At 41.0% G+C, this 26,139-nt stretch overlaps 1 pseudogene; it reads right to left on the bottom strand.

Moving 5' to 3' along the window:
- Positions 1-17,567: 17,567 nt before the first annotated feature.
- LOC108347791 (uncharacterized) lies at positions 17,568-23,963 on the bottom strand (annotated as a pseudogene).
- Between the last annotated feature and the right edge of the window lie 2,176 nt (positions 23,964-26,139).

Genomic DNA, 26,139 nt, shown 5'->3' with positions numbered 1-26,139 from the left:
AAACTTGATGACAAATTTATGAACACCGAAAAACGGCGTCAAAAACTTGTTTAACCCTCGGCAAGTGTGACCGAATCGTATCAAGTAATAAACTCGGTAAGACCAAGTATCGTTCTCCCAAAGGACTCACGGCCTAGCTAGTTATATGATTTCTTGATTATTTAAGACTTGTGAAAAAATTCTTGTGGTTTCAAATGCAAAAGACAATAAGTAAACATGTATGCATGAGTTTTGATCAATGGGAAAGAAGAACACAAACACTGAACGAATTATATGGATGAGTATGTTGTTGGGGTAATCAATTTCATCTTATCCACTCTCATATATTTTAGGAATTCATCATTCTTTTCATCAATGTTAATGTCACTCTCTAAATTACCTTAAACCCGATGTCTCGGCGAAGAAAGCCTATCCTTAATTACGAGTTCATACAATTCCTAGCATCCCTAATAATTAATTCTGAAGCACAGAAGCTTAAAGGCAACCAACCCTCATATCCCTATGTCTAGGCGATATTACTTTTGGGAGAATTTCCCCGGATCTAGATTTTACCGTATGTGTCCATATCAATAAAACCAATAATCATGACATCGAATGAGTTAAACAATGCATGCTTTGAGCAAAGAGGAAAAACCCTAACTAATGATGAAAGAAAGCATGTATCAAAGATATGATGTTTAAACACAAATTCCATATATGAGAGCTTCACAAGATTACATTGATTCCCCAACAACAAGAAGAGTTTAGTTCACCATATTCATGGTGAAGCTAGATGAAATACAATGAGATAGTGAAAGATAGAACCCTAGAAAGATTAGTAGGTAGCCTTAGCATCCAAGATCTTCCTCCAAGGGGTGGAAAGGTGTGTGTTTGCTTCGTACTTTGCCAAAGATACAAACCCTAGGAAGTCCTAAAGCTTATATACCATTCGAAATATTACAGAAAAGTGGGCCTAAGCTCTGTCAACACCCAATTTCGTCCGGATTGAATGTTCTAGGTTTATTTTATTTTATTTTTGTCTTATTTTATTCTATGCTATTTTCTTTCATTTTTATTTTTAAGTTATGTTTTAATTTTACATTTTTTATATATTATTTATTTCACGTCATTTGATTTAGTCTTTTTTTTTAGAAAAAAAAACAAGAAAAAGGTGGTAGTCTAAGAGACTGGTGCTTTGCTTTCTTCCCATTTTCAGTCACAAGCACGAATTGAGCTTTTCACCTGCAAGCTATCACAATAGGCTTAACATAGGGCCTCGTCCTTCCTGCAACATCATGCATAGAAACGCTCATATTGTACAAGCTAAAACGCTCCTATAGGTGAAAGAATGTCTTAATAGGATGACTTTAATCAAGGATGGCTTTAATAAGGGAAGATACACGAAAAAGGAAAAAAGTCAAAAGGAGAGGGCTTCATTGGAATCCAGCGAGGATGATCATGAGAGGGCCTCGCTGACCACGCCCTACAGAGAACCTATGACCTTGACTCCCCTCACGCAGACACTAGGAGGATTCACTCTCTACTCACTCAACATAGAGACCTCTGGAGAAACCAATTTCCTCCATCAAGCACATCACAGGAATCCACCATTCCCCCAACCTTCATCCTCATTCACTCATTTTTCTAGCCTCTACCCACTCCAACCCTTGTTTTACTCGCAAGCCACCATCAACCGCTTGGATTCTCAACTAGGCCTTGACTCCCCTCACCCAATCATCAACCATCATCCATATTCACCCATTGTCATAGCCATCTCGACACCCACGGCTACTACCAACACCCTTCCACCATCTTCATCTCAATCAAATCTCCATTCCCATCCTTCTTATCATACTTCTCTCATAATTCCCCTACATTCAAAAACAAAAACAGATAAGGACAAATCAACATCCAGTTCAACTTCACCCATCAACCACCAAAAACCCCAAGAGTCAAACCCAATCAAAGCACAACAACATAGGGGGAGAAATCGTTCCTCCAGTTGGCAGAGGCAGCACCATCCTCCCTCACACACGCATTACTCTCACGCTACCATGGATTCCAAGATTCACTCACCAGATTAAATCCCTCCGAAACTGTTCCTACAAGGCTCTCCACTCCTCTTCTCATCTCACCAGTAACCACCCCCAACCACATTCCCCTTTCACTCCCAATTCCTCACCTCCAACAAATCCACCATTCACCTCGGACCCTTTTCTCTATTTTCCTACATCACGCACATCAAAGAGAAGGGGATTCTCCCACTCAACTTCATTTTTTTCCAATTAGCAAAAACCCCTAGCCCAAGCTTATGTTGCTCTCATTCCATCTCCACACCTTAGACCTTCAACGCCCACAAACTCATAGTCACCATCGCTCCCCGCGTCTCGTGACAGCAAGCGCGACTTGAAAATAAAGTTAAGCCGTCATGCCTCTGTTCATCTTCATCATCAATCATCTCCAACCACCTAAATGATTCAAAAATGGAAATCCAATCGTAGAATCAAGAAGCAATCACTCAGCACGCGCGACACCATCTTCTCCTTCATCGTTCCATCACAGCTTCACTATTTCGCGTGAACAGCCAACACCGTACCTTGGGTCTCGCCGTCGCTCGCCCTCAGCCGGTCGGAGTGGCCGTTGTCAATGCCATTCACGCCGGAGAGATCGCGTCTCCCACTGACTTCTCGTTCTGCCAATGAGGTCGTCGTCGTTCACCGAGGTCGTCGTCGTTCACCGAGACCGTCGTCGTTATCACTGGCGCCGAATCTGGAGCTCCCCCTCTCGACTTCGTTTTCCCTTAGTGGAGAGGAAAACCCTAGCATTCTAAGCTGGAGATAAAGGGGTTTGGACCTGGACCAAAACTTGCGTGTGACACCCCTGGTTTACCTCTACACCCTTTGCTCTTATTGGATTTTAGAATCTGCAATCTTATTTTTATTTTCTTAATTATAATGTTTTTTTTATTTTATTATTATCTTCGCGTGCTTTATAATTTTAGCCGCACATCCTTATGTCTTGAGCTTTATTTATGTTTACTTGTCTTTATTTTATTTGTTACATATTGATCACTACATATACATTCTTAATTGCTCACTGCATTCACGTTTTACAATTCCTTCACTGTACTAATTGTCTTATTATTATGCGGATGATTTTATGATGTATTTTAAAATTTTATTTACCCTTTTTTTTATGTTATAAAAATTACAAAAGTTTTAAAAAAATAAACTGAATATAGTTTTAATGTGTTTCTTGTTTTGGAGGTTGTTTTTCTCTATGTAAATATTATTATGATGTTATTGTTTTATTTTAAATACTTCGTAAATAAATTTTTTATTAAACCCTATGTAAATATAAGGTTTAATAGGTTCGGAAGTCCCTATATTTGCGGGTTCGTTTCAATTGGGTTCTTTAATTTTGGAAGTGATCAATTGGGTCCCTAATTTAACAAAATTGAGTCAATAATACCCTTTCCGTTAAATATAATGGACGGCGTTAACTTCTTAAACAGGTGGCATACTGAACATCTTTTTTATTTCCATGTGGCACAGTTTGAACTAATACGTGGCACAGTTATTTGATTGTTGAGATTTTAGGGAAAAAAGTAATCTCAAAGGTATTAGTGACCACACCTTCAGAAGGAACCAAATGTTTATGCAGATTATATTTTGCATACCTCACCAAAAGCACCTTTCTCAATCACCGTCAATTGCTCGAAATCGTCAATTCCAATTTTACGTCTCTGAATCCTCATGAACTCAGTTTCTCGGTGCTCCAAGTTCCTCATCATTTCCCCCTTCTCCTCAACCGATATCTGAGATTCTTGCACTTTCCTCTGCATAATTGCTTCCATATTTCATTCCTTGAACAGAGATTACAGTTCTATATTCTATCCATTAATTAAAAAGGTCAATGCAACAATTACCCTTTGAGATCCCTGATGTTAACAACATTAACAACCAATTTCTGCAATTTTTAATTTGCATTCAGATTCCCTTTTCCTTTCTAATCCTAAACCCTAATTTTCTTTTTTCACCCACCAGCGTTGTCGAAATCCCAAATTCTGTGTGAAGTTTTTCACTCCCGATTACTCTTTGTTTTTGATTCTTATTCGTTGCTTCTTCTTCCACCATGAAAGAGGGTAAATCCGTTAACCATCAACAGCCGCACCAGGAAGGTCACCTCTCGCCTTCAAAATTTGCCAAATTGTTTGATCCTGAACCTTCCTGGGACAAGGTGATGGAAGACCATCTAAGACATACATTGGACCTCTTACTAGAGCCATGGCTAAGAGAGTTCAAGAGGAAGAAGGATCACTTAATATTTTGCTTCTATGGAAGGTGAATTATCTTAAACCTTCTTCTCTTAATTAAGCATGTTTACTTTGTTTTGTAGGATTAAATAAATTGGAGGGAGCAGCTGCCAGCATGGCATTTGGCACGTGAAAGGAAGGCCTGGTTGGAGAAGCTTGCTGCCAAAGTCATATGCACCCAGCCAAAACCCCAAAATAGCCCAGCGTTGGATGAGAAGATGCTTCAAACACGTGAGGAGCTGACCTGGAGCAAGGCATGGGATTTGCTGGAAGGATTTGGCGTTGCTGTTAGGGTTCCCATTTGAAATTAGGCGGGATTTCATTTCAGAAAAGAGACCCATCTTCACTTATAAATAGGAGGGTTTCTTCCTTGTATGGGTACTTTAGTGCTATGCCCAAATGCTGAGAAATATATTCCAGTCTTGCCTTCTGCTCTTGAGTCAAAATTGCTTGCTAATTCTTCATTTTCTCTCAAGCTTCCTTCCATTATATGAAGGCTTTCTGAGCTGAGAGGCTTCACTCATTTTACCTTGCTTCATTCAAACATCTCCATCACCATTTACTCCATCAATTCCGCTGCACACCAACACATCTTCCACACCTCTGATCTGGGAGCTTCAGGCCACTGGTTTCCTCTGGAATTTGGCTCCATCAAGTGGTATCAGAGCTTAGGTTCTCCACGCACCAAGGAGCTAAGCATTTCTTCTCATTCTACAATTTAATTCTGCTGAATTCCATCTCTGTTTCTGTTTTCTGTTTTCTGTTTCTGTTTCAGTTTTAATTCTGTTTCAGTTTTTGTTCTTTTAATTCTGCTTCTGTAATTTTGTTCCAGCCTTTAATTCTGTGTTCTTATAGTGTTTTATGTCCATTTTTCATTTTAAACGGTAAGTCATTTTTGTTTGAGTCAATTCCAGCTTTGAACTTTAAATTCTGTTTTGTCTAAAGTCTTGTGCAAACTACTGTTGCTGTTTTATCGTTGTCACTGTTTTGAAATTGTTTCTGTTGAGTTCTGTGCTTACCAGTGCTATACAAGTTGTTTGTTACCATTAGAGGCAGTGATGAGTTGATCTAGCCTTGGTAATATAGGCTGAAGCATCCAATAAGCCAAACTGGTTTTAAAATTCTGTTTAAATCTGATGCAGAATTTTGTTTGCTGTTCTAAATCATCAAATCTGTTTTCAGCTGGTTTTGGTTGATTCTAAAGCTTGATACAACATTGTTTAGTGTTGTTGAATGATGCTAAGAGTGTAGCCAACCATAACAAGCAATGAAATGCAATTTGCATAGCTTGGTTGTGCATAGACACTAGTCATTTGCTATTTCAGATTTAAATTTGGTTTATCACCGTGCCAATTTTCATTGCATAGTTTAATCTGAGTTTGGTCATGCTAAGCATCTTTAATTCCAGCTTAGATCTGAGTATTCACATTTCCTAGAGTCTTTTTTTGCTGATTCAAACTTTGATTCCATAAAACTGAATTTGGTTGGTTATTTTGGTGCCATTTTTTACTGCATAAGTGGTACAGCAGTAGGGAATTTCGAAAATCTGCTGTTTCCTTGCTGTTTTATAGCTTGAGCAAGTTTCAATTGATGGTTCAAAGTTGCTAGTACTATTCATTTGGTCAAAACATGACTTATATGCAAATTTGCATTTGAAACCATCATTTTTTGAGTGAAAATGGAAGTGAAACAATGATTTCGAATTATAGGCAGTTCCTAAGTTGTTTTAAGGTCTGAACATGTTCAAAATCATCATTAAAAATTGTTGAAACTGTCCAAACAAAGATTGAAACATTTCCATATAGTTTTGGATCTCAAACCACCAAATTCAGTTTAATTTTTCTGGTGCAGTTCTGTTTTCCAGCTGCTGTTTGGTAATTTTGATGCAAAAAATTCATTACTGGATTGTGAAAAAGTTGGTTCCATGATTAAAAATGAAATAGATGACTCAAAGAAGTAATATCAAGTGATAAAAAGCTGTTGAACTATGCAATCCAGATTACAGGCCCTGAAAAATCAAAATTCAAAAATCTGAAAGTCATTGGGGCATTTTATCAAACAGTTTTGAAAATTATCAAACAGTTTGCATTTGGAATCATTTCTGAACTGTGTTTGCGTTTTTAATTGCTTTCTTAATCTGTTCTAGCACCTTTGGTAGGTTTCTTTTGTGTACTTGCTGTTTTTTCCATACCTAGTTCATTTGTTTACCACATTTTTGGCTTCCAAAATTGTCAATTATTGCTGGAAATTGGTGTGGAAAACTGGTGCAGAATGGTAAATCTGGCTTGGTTTGTTTGAGTGGATTTAAGGTACTGTGATAGCTGTTGTGAAGCATCCAGTTGCAGAAACCTTTACTTATAATGGTAGCATACTAGGAAGTGAGGGGAAAGCTGAAATGAAAAGCAATTAGGAGCTCTTGAGTAGATGCAACTCTGCTGTCCAGCAGCTGCAGAATACATTACAGCAGCATAATTTGCCACCAGAATTTGAACAACTTGCATACTGTTTTTGAGATACACTTAGCAGCAGCTGAAGATTGAAGTCCACACTGTTTTTACACATTTAATTGAGCTTGTTTGAGTACTCATATCACGGAACCTTGTAGTTTTTTTAATTATTTTTCTGTTTTTGTGCCAAGTGACTTGGGAAAATGCTTTTGAAGCAATTCCAAGCTCACAATTGAACATTGTAATAGTCCAATTTCGTTTTCTTAGTGTGAAAGTGTGTCAAGGGGCTCCAAGTGTCACTTGCACTTTCACTTAGGGTCGTCTAGCATTTACATTCTTGCATCTTTATTGCTTTCCTTAAATGTCTTGAGTAATCCTTTTGTTTTTAGGTCTCCGTGGTATTTAGGATAGCATAGCATATAGTAAACCTTTCTTTGGTTTGTAGGTTCATAACTTTTAAAAAAAGAATTTGAAGAATTTCTACTTAGAAACTAAAGTAAAAGAACATTCTAAGGAAACTCTGGCTAAGGAAGAACTTGGTTTCTAAGCTTGTCCATTTGTGACTCACCTCTTCTTCCTGGGAGCTACTTAGAAACATCTTTTACTTCTAGAATCTCTTAGAAATTTTTCACCAAAAACAAAGAAAGTTTGTGAAAATCTTTTCATTCATTACTTGTCAAACATTTTGAAAACCTTTTGAAAATTTTCCTTTGACAAGAATGAGTCAATCAAGTGTGCAAGGAAGTTTGAAACCCAATAGTGAAATGTCTTTCAGGGAAGAATTTGAGCAAAGATTTGAACAAAGGGATAAAGAGATTAGTGAGCTCAAAGATATGATTAGTCAACTTTTGATTAATCAAGATAAAAAGAAAGAGATGTCTTCCCATAGGAGAAGAGAAGAATCATCATCTTCTCCAAGTGAAATTGAGCAAAATAGTAGTCATCACAATGATGACCACTACCAAATGCCTCCTAGAAGACAACATAGAGTTAGAGAGCATTACCCAAGAGAGCCTAAGATTGATCTTCCTTCCTTTCATGGAAAAGATGATGTAGAAGAATACCTAGAGTGGGAAATGAAAGTTGAGCAATTGTTTGAGTGCCACCAAATAGATGATGAAAGGAGAGTCACCATGGCTTCTCTAAGCTTTCAAGGTTATGCCTTAATTTGGTGGACAGCCTTAGTCAAGGACCATAGGCTAAGACACTTACCTCCCATTAGGTATTGGAATGAAATGAGAGCTGCCTTGAGGAGGAGGCATGTACCAGCCTACTATGATAGGGAGATAATGGATAAACTCCATAAACTCCAACAAAGGAACATGAGTGTTGAGGAATATAGACAAAAAATGGAATTACTCATGTTGAGGGCTGGGATAAGAGAGGAACCAAGAATCACAATTGCTAGGTTCCAAAGTGGACTCAACTATGACATAAGAGATAGGGTTGAACTTATACCCTACAATGATCTCAATGAGTTAGTCCAACTTTGTATGAGGGTAGAGCAGCAACTCAAAAGAAAAAGCTCTACTAAGAAAGATTACCCTCATAGTTACAAGAAAGAATATAAGAGGGAGGGTAGTCTAATTAAGCCAAGATATGAAGAATCTAGAGAAAGGGAGAAAGGGAAAGAAAGAGCCAAAGAACCTCCAAAAGATAATAAAAGAAAGGAAACCAAATGCTTTAAATGTGGGGAAAGAGGGCACTATTCATCTGAGTGTCGAAATAGAAGGTCAACTTACATTCTTGAACATGAGAGTGAAAGTCAGGGTTCTTCATGTAGTGAGTCTGAAACATCCACTTCTGAAGAAGAAGAAACTCTACCTTGTGATGGAGATTTACTCATGGTGAGAAGACTCCTTGAGAGCAAACATGTAGAACTAGAACAGTCACAAAGAGAGAACCTATTCCACACAAGATGCAAAGTTTTAGAAAAGACATGTTCAATGATAGTGGATAGTGGCTCTTGTTGCAACTGTTGTAGTTCTAGAATGGTAGAGAAGTTTGGCTTAACCACTACTCCTCATCCTAAACCTTACAAACTTCAATGGATCAAAGAGGATGATGGAATAGTAGTTAAAGAACAAGTAAGTGTACCCATTTCCATTGGCAAATATGAAGATCAAATTGTTTGTGATATAGTACCAATGGAAGCTGGGCACATATTACTTGGAAGACCTTGGCAATATGATAAACAAGCTTTACATGATGGAGTCACCAACAAAATCACCATTCAACACAAGGGAAAGAAAATTATTTTGTGTCCTCTTACACCTTCACAAGTAAGAGAGGACCAAATAATTCTTAAGAAGAAGTTGGATGGATAAAAGAAAAAAGAAAATAAAAAAGAAAGAAAGAATTTGGTAACCCATGCCTCAGCCCATGAAGTTGTCCAACCTCAAACCTTGAATATTTCCAAAAATCTTTTTCTTGGACAACCTCATTTCCTTCTTTATTGCAAAGAGGCATTTGTTTCAATCACTCATGAACTTGGTTCTCTACCAAAGGGGTTGCAAAAACTTTTAAAGGAATTTGATGATATATTTCCCAAAGAGGTACCAAGTGGATTACCACCTTTGAGGGGAATAGAACATCAAATAGATTTGGTGCCTGGGGCAAGCCTACCCAATAGGCCAGCCTATAGAACCAACCCTATGGAAACAAAAGAAATAGAGAAACAAGTTAATGACTTGTTAAACAAAGGGTGGATCCAAAAGAGTTTAAGTCCCTGTGCTGTGCCTGTGTTGTTGGTCCCTAGAAAGGATGGGTCTTGGAGAATGTGTACAGATTGTAGGGCCATCAACAACATAACTGTCAAGTATAGGCACCCCATTCCTAGGCTAGATGACATGTTGGATGAATTACATGGAGCAAATCTCTTCACCAAAATTGATCTTAAAAGTGGATACCATCAAATAAGAATTCATGAAGGAGATGAATGGAAAACTGCTTTCAAGACCAAGTTTGGTTTGTATGAATGGTTAGTCATGCCCTTTGGCTTGACCAATGCTCCAAGTACATTCATGAGATTAATGAATCATGTGCTTAGGGAATGCATAGGCAGATTTGTAGTGGTCTACTTTGATGACATCTTAATCTATAGTCAAAGTCTTCAAGAGCATCTTAGACATATCAAGGAAGTCTTGCTTCTTCTTAGAGAACACCACCTCTTTGCCAACTTTGACAAATGTACTTTTTGTCAAGAAAGTGTGATTTTCCTTGGTTTCAAAGTTGGAAAAGAAGGTGTGCATGTTGATCCAGAGAAGATCAAGGCTATACAAGAATGGCCAACCCCTAAAAATATAGGAGAAGTAAGAAGCTTTCATGGGCTAGCTAGTTTTTATAGGAGATTTGTGAAAGACTTTTCCACCATAGCTGCTCCTTTAAATGAGTTAGTCAAGAAAGATGTTCCTTTTCTTTGGGGTGATAAGCAAGAGTTGTCTTTTGAGACTTTGAAACATAAGTTAACTCATGCACCCATTCTCGTTTTACCTGATTTTTCCAAAGCCTTTGAATTAGAATGTGATGCATCTGGGATAGGTATAGGAGCTGTTTTAATACAAGGAGGACATCCCGTAGCTTACTTTAGTGAAAAACTTAGGGGACCTACCTTGAACTATCCTACCTATGATAAAGAGTTGTATGCCCTCATTAGAGCTTCAAAAACTTGGGAACATTACTTGGTTACTAGAGAATTCATCATCCACACTGACCATGAATCTCTCAAGTACATAAAAGGGCAAGCAAAGCTAAACAAAAGACATGCCAAGTGGGTGGAATATCTGGAGCAATTTCCCTATGTCATCAAACACAAAAAGGGGAGTACTAATGTTGTTGCGGATGCTTTATCTTGAAGACATGCATTATTAGTAACCCTAGGATCCCAAATATTAGGATTTGATGACATAAAAGAGTTGTATGAAAATGATGAAACATTTGCATCCACTTATTCATCATGTCTTAAGAAGCCTTTTGATGGATTCTATCTTTCTGAGGGGTATCTTTTTAATAAAGGAAAACTTTGTATACCCCAAGGATCCATTAGAAAACTTCTTATCAAAGAGAGTCATGGAGGAGGACTTATGGGCCATCATGGAGTTGATAAAACTCTAAACATTTTGAAAAGTAAATTTTATTGGCCACACATGAGAATAGATGTTCAAAGGCATTGTTCTAAATGCATAGCTTGTTTACAAGCTGTCGCAACCAGAAATCGCGACGGGACGACAATCCAAAAAAAGGAACGAGTTTTAAAAAGAGATTTGGAGTCGCCACCATAGTTTATTATGGAAAACTACGGAAAAACCATAAAATAATAAGACACGGTCCACGAAAACCAGATTCTGGGTTTGGGAGTCGGTTACGCGTAGGGAAGGTGTTAGCACCCTACAACGCCTGCCCTAAGGCAGTACCTTTAACTAAATACGTGAATATGATGTGGTTTTCAAAATGTTTAACTATCCCCTAAAATAAAATTCTAAATAAACAAAGCATATTTTTTAGTTTTTTGGGCCCGACAAGGATTGACCTTGGTCCTACGTATTCTCATTCAAAATGAGAAATCAGGGTTACGTAGTTCTTTTGGAAACTCTTTGAGAAATTTGTTTGGAAATTGTTTGAAAATTTGTTTTGAAATGATTTTGGATTTTTGGGAAGTGAACCTGACAAGGACTAGCCTTGCTCCTACGTATCTCCACTTTTGATGGAGAATCAAGGATCACGTAGTTCTGGGAAAGGTCGGTTGTTTGTTTGAAAAAGGGTATTTTGGTATTTTTGTAATTTTTATGTAAGAAAAAGAAAAGGGTCTTCTAACACGAGGACGATGCGTGCGATCACACATGCGCTAGAATCCTTTAAAACGTATATTTTAATTGTTATTTTTTAGGAAAGAAAGGGTTTTCTAGCACAAGGACGATGCGTGCGATCACACATGTGCTAGAACCCTTAAAATATATTTTTGGTATTTTTATAAAAAGGAAGAAAAGGTTTTAGCACAAGGACGATGCGGGCGATCACACGTGTGCCTGACCTTTAAAATGTATTTTTGTATTTTTCTAAGAGAAAAGGTTCACAGCACAAGGACGATGCGTGCGATCACACATGCGCTAGAATCCTTTACGACATATATTTTCGTAAAAAAAATTTATTTAAGCTATAAATATTGTATTATTAAATATATATTTAGGATAAGTAGATATCTAGAATAAATAGATAAAATAAAATAAAATAAAATAAATAAATAAAAGATAAAATAAAAATAAAAAATAAAAATAAAATAAAGTAAATAAAGAAAAAATAAAGCAAATAATGAGAAAGGGGTGCCGAACGGTCCGTCGCAAGCTACCGTGCAGTCCGTGGAAGTGGCCGAACGGACGTTGGGAAAGGGTTCAGCATAACGAGCGTTCGTTGGGAGGTGACGAATGGACGTTGGGAAAGAGGCCGGATTACGAGCGCTCATTGGAGAGATGACGAACGGACGTGGTGGAAGGGGGCCGAAAGACGAGCGTTCGTTGGGGAGAGATGACGAACGTACGTTCGTAAAAGGCTGAAGGACGAGCGTTCGTATAGAAGAGATGACGAACGTACGTTCGTAAAAGGCTGGTTGACGAGCGCTCGTTGGGCAGAGATTACGAACGGACGTTCAAACAAGGCTGAAGGTTCCTGGCCGTGCGTTTATTTTTGGGCTTGGCCCACCCGGGTGGTTTCTAACCTAGAATCCCCTAGGGGTTCAGCATCTTCCCTCATTCCTCATCATGCTCAGATCAAACACTCCCCAGAGACCCGAGGTTCCCCGCTGTCCATCTCGGCCAGAGCAGCCACCACGCCTCACCTCCAGCAAAAACCGGCCATCGCGAGTAGCGGCCCAAGACGTCGCAAGCGCCTCCGCTCACCGCCGAGACCCTCGCCGGCCGCCGCTCTAACTCTTCCTCTCTCGTTTTCAGTCGTTATCTCTTTAATTTGTATAACGGGCTATGTGCGTGTGTGTTGTTTGGTGGGGACGAAGATGAAGGCGTGGAGATGGTGAGAAGAAAACGGTTAAAGGCTCGACTTTATGCGCGTGTTTGGAGAGGTGGTATTTGCTGCTTGAGGATTCAATTTTGCTGGGGATTGGAGATGATCAGAAACGTTGAAGGGTTCCATGAACAGGGGAAGAAAAGAGAAAAGAAGAATGGGTTTTGTTTTTGTTTCTGTTTCTGAATTTGACTGCAGGTGAGGGGGAGTGACACGCCGAGGGAGTTCTCGGTGGATGGTGTCGGAAACAAAAATTGATGATATGGTTTGGAGGGAGGTTCCAGTGGGGGAACGGAATGGTTCAGTGAGGATGAAGACAGTGGTTCTATTATCTCTGTTATATGGTTTTTCCTTGTGAGTGTTTTGTGTTTACTACTTCAATTTCAGTATTGATGATTGAAGATGAACCGAGGCTTGGGGGACATAGCTTATGGAACCTACCTAGTTTTGAGCTTGCTTGGAATAGAAAAATAAGCCCATAGAAATTGACGTGGGGAGGGTGGTGCAACAGTGAACATATACAGTGGAATGTATTCAAACAACAGTCATACGTAAACAGCAACTTCAACAGAGATATGTGTAAGGGCAAACAAACAACTCTCTAAACAGCATTACTTACCTCTCGAAGATCCGCTTGCTACGGTCAATCTCGTGCTTCCAATGAGTACTCTTCTCCTTTGAGTGGCTGATTTCCGTCTCTCTTTGCAGGTGCAAAAATGGTGAAGAATTCCTCAGCAAAATCCCAAGAGGAAGGCCCAGAGCTGTGTTAAAACCCTTTTGCTTTTCTCTCCAAAACCAGAATCCTCTCCTCCTCTCTCTTCTCCCCTTGCTTTTGTGCCCTTCTACTTTGTGCTTTTGTGCCCTTCTCCGTGCTTTTGTGCCCTTCTCCGTGCTTTTGTGCCCTTCTCCGTGCTTAATTCTTGTACTGATTTCGTACACACCCCAAGTCGTCTCTGCCATCGCCCTGCGTCCTGCAGAAACGGTTATCTGCCCCCCACCCTCCAACACGCGAACTGCTCTTTTCTCAGCTTCTTTTTCTTTTTTTTTCTTTTTTTTTTAAAATCATATTATATTAAGCAAAATAAAAATAAATTTAAAAAATAAAATAAAATAAAAATAAAAAAATAAAATAATAAAAAATGTAAGAAAAATATATATACATATATATGGAGAAAAATAAGATAATATACGTAAATAAAACTAGGATAATACAAAGATAATAATAAGAAAAGAAATAAATAAATAAATAACAATAAATAAATAAAAGATAAGAACGAAAATAAGAAATAGAAATAAAAATAAGTAAATAATATAATAGACTACAGTAAAGTCCAAAAATCAATCCGGACGAAATTTGGTATTGACAGCTGCCCCTCTTTACTTAAATTTTACTAGATAATATGACAAAGTGATGTTTTCATATTATATTGTAAAAGATAAGTAAAGATAGAAATACTAATTTCGTCTGGATTTCTAAGGAGGCGAACCGAAGGAAGATGAATACGAGACATAAGATTAGCCAAATCCATGCAAAATGTGAGATTGCAACATAAACGACCATTGCCGAGCAGAGGGCCCAAAATCACAGAAAAACTAGAGGCGCCAGACAAGACTGGGCTTGAAACGCTGAACAAAAATCGTGCTTGAGGGGAACGAGGTGTACAAACCTCGTGGAGGGTGTACAAACCCTGAACGAATGATGTGAGGTGTGCTAACCTCGTGGAGGGTGTACAAACCCTGTGGATGAATGATGTGAGGTGTACTAACCTCATGGAGGGTGTACAAACCCTCTGGATGAATGATGTGAGGTGTACTAACCTCGTGGAGGGTGTACAAACCCTGTGGATGAATGATGTGAGGTGTACTAACCTCGTGGAGGGTGTACAAACCCAATGGATGAATGAAATGAGGTGTACTAACCTCGTGGAGGGTGTACAAACCCTGTGGATGAATGATGTGAGGTGTACGAACCTCGTGGAGGGTGTACAAACCCTGTGGATGAATGATGTGAGGTGTACTAACCTCGTGGAGGGTGTACAAACCCTGTGGATGAATGATGTGAGGTGTACTAACCTCGTGGAGGGTGTACAAACCCTATGGATGAATGAAATGAGGATCAATAGGCTCGACGAGTGCCTTGAGGTGTGCTATCGTAGAAGAAACTCTTGGATTCAGATATTTTTTTTTGAAGAAACATTGGTAAATATTGAGCAAAACATTAGAGAGATTTAGATATAAAGGTCTGCTAACCTTTTTCACCACTTCATTTTCCCCTTACGGATTTTTGAACAATTTTCTTTGCTTTCTATGAAATGATGTTATGTTATGATGGTGCATGAATGCATATGAGCCATTGATTTCGTTCCCTTCTTTTGCTCTCGCTTTCTCTTTCTTACACCTTTTTTTTTTTTTTTTTGAAAATTCTGTGCTTGGAATCCGTTGTCAATGTTGACGTCAAACGCGATGTACGTTCGAAATGCATTCGATCAAAATAATGTCAAGAAGCAGTGGGTTCTTTGATGAAAGGAAGAGAGCGTAACTAGAGGTTCAAATTCCCTCTAGCACTAGCTTGAACCTGAAAAGGTGCGGGAGATGAGTATGAAAGGTAAATGGTTGAATGATTACCCGTGGGTAACGTTTGCATTTGAATTTCCTTACTTTGGGAGGTGTTGTTAGTATCTACACATGCATGGCCCGCAAGGGCTGCCCCAATTTGGCGATTCTTGATTGACGGGGAGACTTCGCATTTTTTGTCTTTTCTCTTTTTTTTTTCGATGTTTTTATTTTCTTTCCCTTTTTTTTTCTTTTCTTTGAGTGATTGTGTCATCTACCACATCATTTCGTTTCAGGGTTAAATTCGTGAGAAAGATTAGGACAAACAGTCTTCAGTCAGCGTGGACTTTTATTGGCTTGTACCGTGGCTAAAGGTCAAAGGGTTTTGAAAGAAATGGATAATGAAGGCTCAAATAAGTGTTTGGCGGTTAAATTGTTTCGACAAGAATCATTTGCAAGGTGTCGAGTCAACTATCCCTAGAGATTTGAAACTTCGGGCATCCTTTTATTTTCATTGCTGTTTTTTTCTTTCTTTTCTTCCCCTTTTGGGTCGCTTGCTTCGTTGTCTCTGTTGTGTACTTCTTTGAGACTTGATATATTTTTTTATTTCCTTTTCCTTCTCCTCTTCTTTTTTTTTTAAATCCACTCATTGATTTTGGATGCCCTTGATGTACCCTTTAGGTTGACATCGATGTGCTAATGATTCTTGTCGAGGGTGATGAAAACAATTATAATTTATGGCTCAAAAGGGGTGCAATTGGATAAACTTCTTTTAACGTTTGGATAAAATAAAAAATGGCCACACGTCACTCTGAATCTTTGCTTACCTTACTTTCTCGCGACTTTAGCCCTGGAATAAAACTCGGTAGTGGTTGACACATCGACTTCATAATTTTTTTTCTTTCTCTTCTTTCTTTTTTTATATATTTATTTTTTATCTCCCAATCAACAGATCGTTGGGGATGTGTACCATGATGAACACTGCCCCAGTATTGTATTCATGACAATCCTTTGTTTTAACGGGAAACGAAAAGGTTGAGGGTTCAAGTAGTATGAATGCAGATGCTCTAGCCGGAAAAGAACGATGGTTACCCCGAAACCTTGCATCAGGAGAAGACCCAACTTTGGTATTTTCAAAATTTATTTTGCTTTTGCTTTTCGAAAACACTATGCCCTTGACAACCTCATTGACAACGAATTCAACATGTGTCTTTTCTTTTGCCCCTCTTTTTTTTTATTTTTTTTTATTTTTTTTTACGACACCCACCAGGACCGAGCTAAGCCGACTGGATACCCGTGATGCTTTTATTGACATTCGTTCAATTATTTTCGTTTTCATTCCTCTTTATTTACCTAAACAGCTCAGCGCGACATGCAATAATTTTAGAAAGTATGAACAAAAATTAATATGCGGTATTTATTGAATGAAATAACACAGATTACAACAATTTAAAAGGCAATGTTAATATTCTCTAACGGCAACCCCTATCACGGAATCATCATACATAAAACTTTTTGACCGCATCAGAATTAACCGGTAACGGTAATTCCTCCCCATCCATCCTTGTGAGAATTAGTGCCCCACCAGAGAATGCTTTCTTCACCACAAACGGCCCTTCACAGTTTGGGGTCCACTTGCCTCTATGATCTTTTTGGATGGGCAAAATCCTCTTCAACACCAGTTCGCCTTCATGAAACTCTCTTGGGTGCACCCTTTTGTCAAACGCCTTTTTCATTCTCCTTTGATACAGTTGTCCATGACACACTGCTGTTAACCTTTTTTCTTCGATAAGGTTGAGTTGGTCGAATCGGGTTTGAACCCACTCAGCTTCCTCTAACTTAGTTTCCATTAACACGCGTAAGGAGGGAATTTCGAACTCAAATGGAAGTACCGCTTCCATCCCATACACTAGCGAGAACGGCGTGGCCCCAGTTGATGTTCGTACTGATGTGCGGTATCTGTGCAAAGCGAAAGGAAGCATTTCGTGCCAATCCTTGTAGGTGACCACCATCTTCTGCACAATCTTCTTGATGTTCTTGTTAGCAGCCTCTACTGCCCCATTCATCTTTGGACGATAAGGGGAGGAATTATGGTGCTGAATTTTGAATTCCTCACATAACTCCGCCATCATCTGATTGTTCAGGTTGGTAGCGTTATCAGTGATGATCTTGTTAGATAGCCCATACCTACAGATCAACTCCTTCCTTATGAATCTAACCACAACCTTTCTAGTCATGTTGGCATACGAAGCAGCCTCAACTCACTTGGTGAAATAGTCGATTGCGACTAGTATGAAGCGATGTCCATTTGACGCTTTTGGTTCTATAGCTCCGATGACATCTATTCCCCACATCGAAAATGGCCATGGTGCAGACAACACGTTCAGAGCAGTGGGTGGCACATTGATATTATCTGCATATATCTGACATTTCTCACACTTTCTCACGTGTATGCAACAATCGTTTTCCATGGTCAACCAGAAGTAACCAGCTCTTAAGATCTTCCTAGCCATCGAATGTCCGTTCATGTGTGTACCAAATGTACCTTCGTGCACTTCTTTCAATATCAACTCGGCTTCCTTTGCATCCACACATCTGAGGAGAACCATGTCATGGTTTCTCTTGTATAAAACATCCCCACTTAAGATGAAACTGCCGGCCAACCTTCTTAGTGCTCTTTTATCGTTTTCAGACGCATCCTCAGGGTATTCTCGGGTTTTAAGATAACGCTTGATATCAAAGTACCAAGGTTTACCATCTAACTCCTCCTCGATGAAGTGGCAATATGCTGGCTCTGCATGGCTTTTCATTTCGATTCTTGGTAATTCTGCATCTTGATCAACCTCAAACATTGACGACAAGGTAGCCAGTGAGTCTACTAATTGATTATCTTCTCGCGGTATATGGTTAAATGTGATGGAATCGAAATACTCCATTAATCCCCTGATGTAAGCTTGGTAGGGAATTAATTTTGTATCCCTAGTTTCCCATTCTCCTTTCAATTGATGGATGACCAAAGCTGAATCTCCATACACATCCAGAATTTTTGCCTTAGACTCAATTGCTGCTCGAATACCCATGGCACAGGCTTCATATTCAGCGATGTTATTTGTGCAGCTAAAACACAACCTTGCCGTCATTGGTATATACTGACGCTCTGGGGAGATAAGCACTGCCCCTATTCCATGTCCCATCACATTCGAGGCTCCGTCGAATAACACTGTCCATGCTTTTTCGTTTCGGTCTTCTTTGTCCTCTTCGAATAAAGCCATGATATCCTCATCGGGAAATTCAGGTTGCATTGGTTGATAATCACAAAGGGGTTGATGAGCCAGGTATTCTGCTAGTGCGCTACCCTTGACAGATTTTTGAGTGACATATACGATGTCATATTCTGACAATAGCATCTGCCATCGAGCTATCCTTCCAGTAAGAGCAGGCTTTTCAAAAATATACTTGATAGGATCCATCTTGGATATCAACCATGTGGAATGACTCAACATGTATTGCCTTAAACGATGAGCGGCCCATGCCAATGCGCAGCAAGTCCGCTCTAACGATGAATATCGTTGTTCGCAGTCTGTGAACTTCTTGCTCAAGTAATATATAGCGTGCTCTCTTTTGCCATCCTCATCATGCTGACCCAATACACAACCCATTGACTTGTCCAATACAGTCAAATACAAAATGAGTGGCCTTCCTGGTTCTGGTGGACATAATACAGGAGGGTCTTGTAAGTATTGTTTGACTCTCTCAAAAGCGGCCTGACAATCCTCATTCCACACCACAGCCTGATTCTTTCGTAACAACTTGAACAGTGGTTCACAAGTAGCAGTTAATTGGGAGATGAATCTAGCAATGTAATTCAATCTACCCAAGAACCCTCGAACTTCTTTTTCTGTTTTAGGCACAGGCATTTCCGTTATCGCTCGCACTTTGTCTGGATCCACCTCTATCCCCCTCTGGCTGACAATAAAGCCCAACAATTTCCCGGATTTCACTCCAAATGTACATTTGGCGGGATTTAGCTTAAGCCTATACTTCCTCAATCTCTCGAATAACTTTCTCAAGTTGAGGACGTGTTCTTCTTCTGATTCGGACTTCGCGATCATGTCGTCCACATAAACTTCGATCTCCTTGTGCATCATATCATGGAAAAGTGCCACCATCGCCCTTTGATATGTTGCCCCAGCATTCTTGAGTCCAAAAGACATCACCTTATAACAAAATGTGCCCCACAATGTAATAAAAGTTGTCTTTTCCATATCTTCTGGCGCCATCTTGATCTGGTTATACCCCGAAAAACCATCCATGAACGAAAACAGTGAATACTTGGCTGTATTATCAACTAGGGTGTCGATGTGTGGTACTGGGAAATTATCCTTTGGGCTTGCGCGATTCAAATCTCGATAATTGACACACATTCAAACTTTACCATCCTTCTTAGGCACCGGTACAATGTTTGCTACCCATTCTGGGTATCTCGCCACAGCTAGAAACCCTGCATCGAATTGCTTCTGTACCTCCTCCTTGATCTTCAAGGACATTTCCGGTTTCATTCTTCTTAGCTTTTGCTTTACCGGTGGGCATTCCGGCTTGAGTGGGAGCTTGTGTTGTACAATATCTGTATCGAGGCCTGGCATGTCATTGTAAGACCAAGCAAACACATCCCTGAACTCCCTCAATAAGACACGCAATTTTTCTTTCACTTCTGCTTTCATGGCTGTACCGATCTTCACCTCCTTTACCTCATCCTCATTCCCTAAATTGAGTACTTCAACATCTTCCTGGTGAGGTTTTATCTCCTTACACTCTTGTTCCACTAGTCTTAACAATTCAGGAGGGGGTTCCGGGTCATCATCACAATCATCTTCCGTATTATTGACAAGGCGCCCAAAATCAGGAATATCGACATAATTACTTTCAAAACATTCATTGTCATATCTGCATATTTAAGTTTACGAAAAGGAAATAAATGAACGGAAAAACGACGAGGAATGCAAAATGATGATAAAACACAAACAAACACACTTTGATTATCGCGCTGAGCATAACAAACTAAAAGCGTCAACCCGTAAGTCATGAGTCCTAAAGCCCCGGGTAAAGCTATAGGATTAATTAAAGTTATTACATCTCATTCGAATTAAGCATCACGGGCAAATCCAACATCTTCTAGTTGTCGAGTCGTGCATCCGGGGAGCAGGTCCACACGAAACTGGAGCCTTCCGCTCCATCTTCATCTTCCACAGCTGCTATGTGGCCAACGTTAACCCAACCAGCGCTGCGAAAGCTCTCCTTGAGGTCACAGATACGAATTCTTCCCACTTTGGGCTCCCGTCTTTCCACCCGAGCCAGACTACGCTCTCTCCTTTCTTCTATCAGCCTTCTCCTATCCTCCTTGGTGGGCTTGTATCCCAGGCCATACCTATTCTTGTTCTCGACGACCTCCAGAGGGAATGCTCGCCCCTGTCCACACTTGTCCAAACCTTTCCCATGCATATAACCTTCTTTTAGCATGACTTTGGCCATCATGATAGAAGCACGCGTCATATGCGGGTTGACCGCAAATGGCTCCACATAGGTGTTTCCCACGATTTCCAGAGATTGGAAAGCTGTCTCGAGAGCTTCCTCGGCTGCTTCAATATAACGGGAGGATGATGGTCCGCTCACCAGGAAATCCTCCTCTCCTACCACTATCACCAGCTTGTCTCCCATAACATACTTCAACTTTTGATGTAGTGTAGAAGGCACAACCCCTGCAGAATGGATCCATGGGCGACCCAACAGGCAACTATAGGCCGGGAGGATGTCCATGACTTGGAATGTCACTTGAAAGACACACGGACCGACTTGGACTGGTAGTTCTACCTCTCCCATCACTTCCCTCTTACTACCATCAAAGGCTCTCACAATCATAGAACTTGGCTTCATATGCGTTCCGTCACTGGGTAGCTTCTCCAAGGTTGCTTTTGGCATGACGTTCAGGGAGGATCCATTATCCACTAATACACGTGCTATCACATGATCCAGGCATTTCACCGAGACATGAAGGGCTTTGTTATGACCTCTCCCCTCAACAGGTATCTCTTCATCAGTGAAGGTGAGGTAATTATTAGCAACGATGTTGCCAACAATGCCCTCGAACTTGTTTAGAGAAATACCTTGCTCCACATGAGCCTCACTGAGTATCTTCATCAACAACTTTCGGTGGGAGGCAGAGTGCATGAGTAATTCTAGCAAGGAGATCCGGGCAGGCATGCGGTTCAACTGTTCCACCACTTTGTACTCACTCTGTTGTATGAACTTTAGGAATTCACCAACTTCTTCTTCAGATATTTCCCTCTTCTCCTCTTTGCCGGGGGTCTCCTCGGCCTCCACGTTCTTCCCCCTCAAGAACTCCTTTGCTTTTGCAGCCATTGTTGCTTCCCTATCATTGGTTCCTTCTCTCACCAATTCTGGTGGTGTAAAGATTCGACCACTTCTGGTCATTCCACCAATGCCTGATATGTTTTCCACAGTCGGATTTGCATATTCTCCCTCATCTAATGCAGTTGCCCCATATCTCCATGGGACGGCTTTCTCGTTCTTATAAGGGAAAGGAGTTGTCACTCGGATGACAACAGACGGATTTCCTTCAGTTACCAGTGCAGGGGTGGTCCTAGTGAAATGGATCACCAAAGGTTCGGGTAGAGTCACATCAGGTTCTCCACCAATTTGTGCAAATACTTCTTCCTCTCTGATCTTGCGGCACACTTGCATCAGATTTCTATCAAGTCTTGTAGAAAAATCTCGAATTCCATACATTCCTCAATAGAGTGCCCGGCCTCCGGATGGAGTGCGCACGCTATACCCAGATCATAATCGCCCTTCACTAGGCCCTTCTTCAACAAAGCTTCAAAGATAAACCTCCTAGAACTTCGGATTTCGCCCACATCTCTTATCAGATCATGGTTTCCAACCTCGACGGCGTTCGTCGAGGAACTCCCGTGCCCGGACAATGGATTAGTATCGACGCTGGGCTAGTCCTCTTGAAACTTTAACCAACCCGAATCTATCAGAGCCTGAACTTTGTATTTGAGAGCCATACATCCTTCGATCGAGTGGCCAACGCCTCCTGCATGATAACTACACCTGGCATTTGCGTCATAACCCCTAGGGTACGGCGGCTGTACAGGCTTCATCGGGCAAATGGCGACCAAACCCTTTTTGACTAGGTTAGGTAACAATTCAGTGTAGGTCATAGGGATTGGGGTGAACCTAACAAATTGATTTCCCCTTGGGTTATTGTTGTGACCCACATTCAGATTTGGGCCCATGTTTGCGGCCGGTCTTGAAGCTTCGGTTGGGATACGCTGTGGTGGATAATACGCTTGTTGTTGTTGAGGCCTAGCTTGGTGAGCAAACGAGGTGTTAGCAGCATAAGGAAGTGGGTTTAAGTATGGTCGGTAATTAGGATCGGGAGCTCGTCCTCTCCACACAGGCATTACCGACGCAGCATGTACCTCCCCCTCTTTTTTCTTCCCTTGATTGAAGCTGGGCTTTTTGTAGTTTGTAGCTGCAGGTGGGCCATATGCTATCTTCCTGTTTTTCAATCCAATTTCTATCCTCTCACCAATGATGATGGTGTCAGCAAAATTGACAAACACATTCCCAACCATATGCTCATAAAATGGCGGCTGGAGTGTGTTTACGAACATCGACACCATCTCCTTATCAAACAACGACGGCTCAACTTGCGCAGCCAACTCTCTCCATCGTTGGGCGTACTCTTTGAAAGTTTCATTGTCCTTTTTTGTCATATTCTGCAGCTGCAGACGGTCCGGAGCAACATGAGTATTGTATACATATTGTTTCACGAAGGCGTCAGCTAGATCCGCCCAACAACGAATTCGGGATGGCTCCAGGTGGGTGTACCAGTTCAATGCCACCCCAGCCAAACTTTCCTGGAAAACGTGGATGAGTAGTTGCTCATCATGAGCATACGCAGCCATCTTTCTGCAGTACATGGTCACATGGCTTTTAGGGCAAGTGTTACCCCTATATTTTTCAAACTCTGGCGCCTTGAACTTAGGCGGGATTTTCAAGCCCGGAACCAAACTCAATCTGGCCGCATCTCCAAACCCGTAGCTCTCAACTCCCTCAACAACTCTCAACCTCGCCTCCAGACTTTCCAACCTACCCGTAGCTCCAACGAGGCTACCGAATCCCCCAACCACCGTGGCGTGCGGTGCAGCTTCGGCTGAAGAATCCTCCCTAGCAACCACATGCGGTACTGGGGTCACCCGAATTCCCTCAGTTGTGTTGGTCTCGTTCAATCCCGTGCCCACCATGGGAGCCGACACTAAGACAGGTCCCTGAGTGCCGATTGGTGGTATATTGACGGTCGCGGGAAACGAGAATGAAGCGTGCTCAGCTTCTGAGTACTCTCCTACAGGAGGAGCGTAACCCGAAGGTAAACCATACAGTGGGAAAGGAACTGATTGGCTCGCAGCGTTCAACATTGGGGGATAAGGGTGAGCATTCCCCTCAACATGCACAGATGAAGACTCTCCAATAGTCTTCATGGATTCGAGCGCCGCCAAGATCTGGCCGATCTGGTCCTTCAACTGGCCAACATCCGCTTTGAGAGACTCCTGTGACTCCTCCCAACTTGCCATGGCTTTTGAATTGGCCCGGGTCCGGTAGGGATGTCGTGGAAATCTGGTCGTCGTTTTTTCTCACGCGTACTGTTTTATTATTTTAATTAATTAGATGGAAATGAAACATGCTGAACAAAAGAAAAGATGATGCATGCTAGTAATAGGGGTAAATCACAAGATTGTAATGACATCCTTGATGGAAATTAACACAAGCAGATGCTAAACAACATCCCACACCTTTCATTTAAAGGGGAACAAGTTCATTACATTTCTTAAAGGAAACAAATCATAAAGATCTCTAAATACATCCATTCCTAGCCCGAGTGATGAGGGATTTCATCTCGTCTATCAACCGTTTACAGTGATTAATAAAAAGCTCTATTTCCACTGGTAGGCTATAAAAGTGGGTACTCGCTTCAGCTTCCAACACCATTCTGGGGATGTCTTCAATTGCCCCATTTGCCAAAGCAGCCAACTGAGAGAAGCTTTCCTTCCAATGCTTTACGGCCGTTTCCTGCTCTGCGATGTGCTCTTTCATTCGCTTTATCAAGGCCTGATGCCTTTCTTCAAATTCCATCGACCTCCATCGCTCCTCCTGCTCCTCGATGTAATCCTCCATCTGCTTTAACATGGCTCGATACTCCCCTTGAGCCTCTGCCAGCTTCCAACGCTCCTGATTCAACTCCGCTTCAAATGATGTAGCCATTTCCTTCATTTGATGCCCCGATTCTTGTACTTGGACTTGCGCTTCCCTTAGTCTTTTTAGGGCTTCCCTTTTATCCCTCTTGGCTTCTTCATAGAGTTGTTTCCACTGTCTGCCCTCTTCTAAAGCCACATTCCTCTCATTCACCCTCATGGATAACTCCTTACTTGCGGCCGCAAGATCCTGTTTTACTCGGAATGTATAATCTCTCTCGGCCTTCTGGCTTTTGACAATGTTTTCATAAGCCCGTGACTTTTCTTCGTTATCATTCCTCATATCCACAAAATCATTGCTAGCCTTCTGTAATTCATTTTCCAACCTAGCATTCCTCACCCTCAATTTCTCCACCTCAGCCTTCAGCTGTTTCACCTCTTCACTTTCTGGGGCTTGGGATGTTCCTTCACTCGCCGATTGATCATTGATGGGCTTGAAAGGCAACTTGACTTCTCTTACCCTCTCCAGAATCCAAGTATGATAACTAACCCTGCTATCCATCACTCCACTCCTCAGGTCCTTCTCTACTCGCACCACATTTTCCCAGGCACTTCTGACTCTCCTCAACATTTCAGTACAATGTCCGTCCTCATAGTAGATGAAGAAGGCTGTGAGATAATCTGGTGAAGGCGCTCCCTTCATAGGATATCCGAACTGTCTTTGGACCAAAACAGGGTTGTAGTTAATACAATACCTAGCGCGTATGAGAGGTATGTTAGGGAAGTTGCCACAATGTTGGATAGATGGTTTAGTCTCAAGCCAAGGAAGGCGCCATTTTACGTTTCCTTCTCTCAAACCGGCAAAGAAAAGAGCCCACCCATTACCTCCTTGATGCGACAGATTCTCAGGTGGACTTCTAACATCGATTACCCCCTTAAATACTCGTGCCGTCATCCACGCATATAACGCCGGCAAACAACAAAGAATCCTCTTCCCTTTTCTCTCATGGCAAAAACTCATAGTCCCATACACATCTGCGAGGACTGCTGTTACGGGGTTTTCTGATCTCGTCTTTTTTGCCACGAAGACATCAATAGCAGTGTAATCTACAAAGTCTTCCAGCTTAGGAAACAGGACAATGCCAAACACAGTGAGGGCTAGTACATCTATGAAAGTCTGCCATTCTTCCCTATCGCCCAGGTCGTGCAAATATTGTTCAAGGTATCCTTGTGTCAGCCCCCGCATTTGATGTCTCGTTATCAACCGGTTCTCCAATTCATTGGGCTGTAGTTTCATTATAGCAGCAAGGGTAGAAACAGAGGCATGATGCTCCAAGTGCTGATATGGCTTGGTACCCTCTAATGGCAAGCCCAGAATATGCTCAAATTCTTCTACAGTTGGCGCCAGCTGGAAGTCTTGGAAGGTGAAACATCTCAGTGGAGGATCATAATACTGAGCTAGAGCTGTAATAGCGAGCAACTGTACTTTCACTTCCATTAAACTCAACAAATTCCCATATTTCCTCTCGAAGGCTTCTCTCTGTATGGTCTTGAGTCT

This window comes from Vigna angularis, chromosome 10 (genome assembly GCF_016808095.1).
Source record: "Vigna angularis cultivar LongXiaoDou No.4 chromosome 10, ASM1680809v1, whole genome shotgun sequence".
NCBI lineage: Eukaryota > Viridiplantae > Streptophyta > Magnoliopsida > Fabales > Fabaceae > Vigna > Vigna angularis.
The sequence above is the reverse complement of the archived record's forward strand: the minus strand, read 5'-3'. Positions and strand labels throughout refer to the sequence as shown.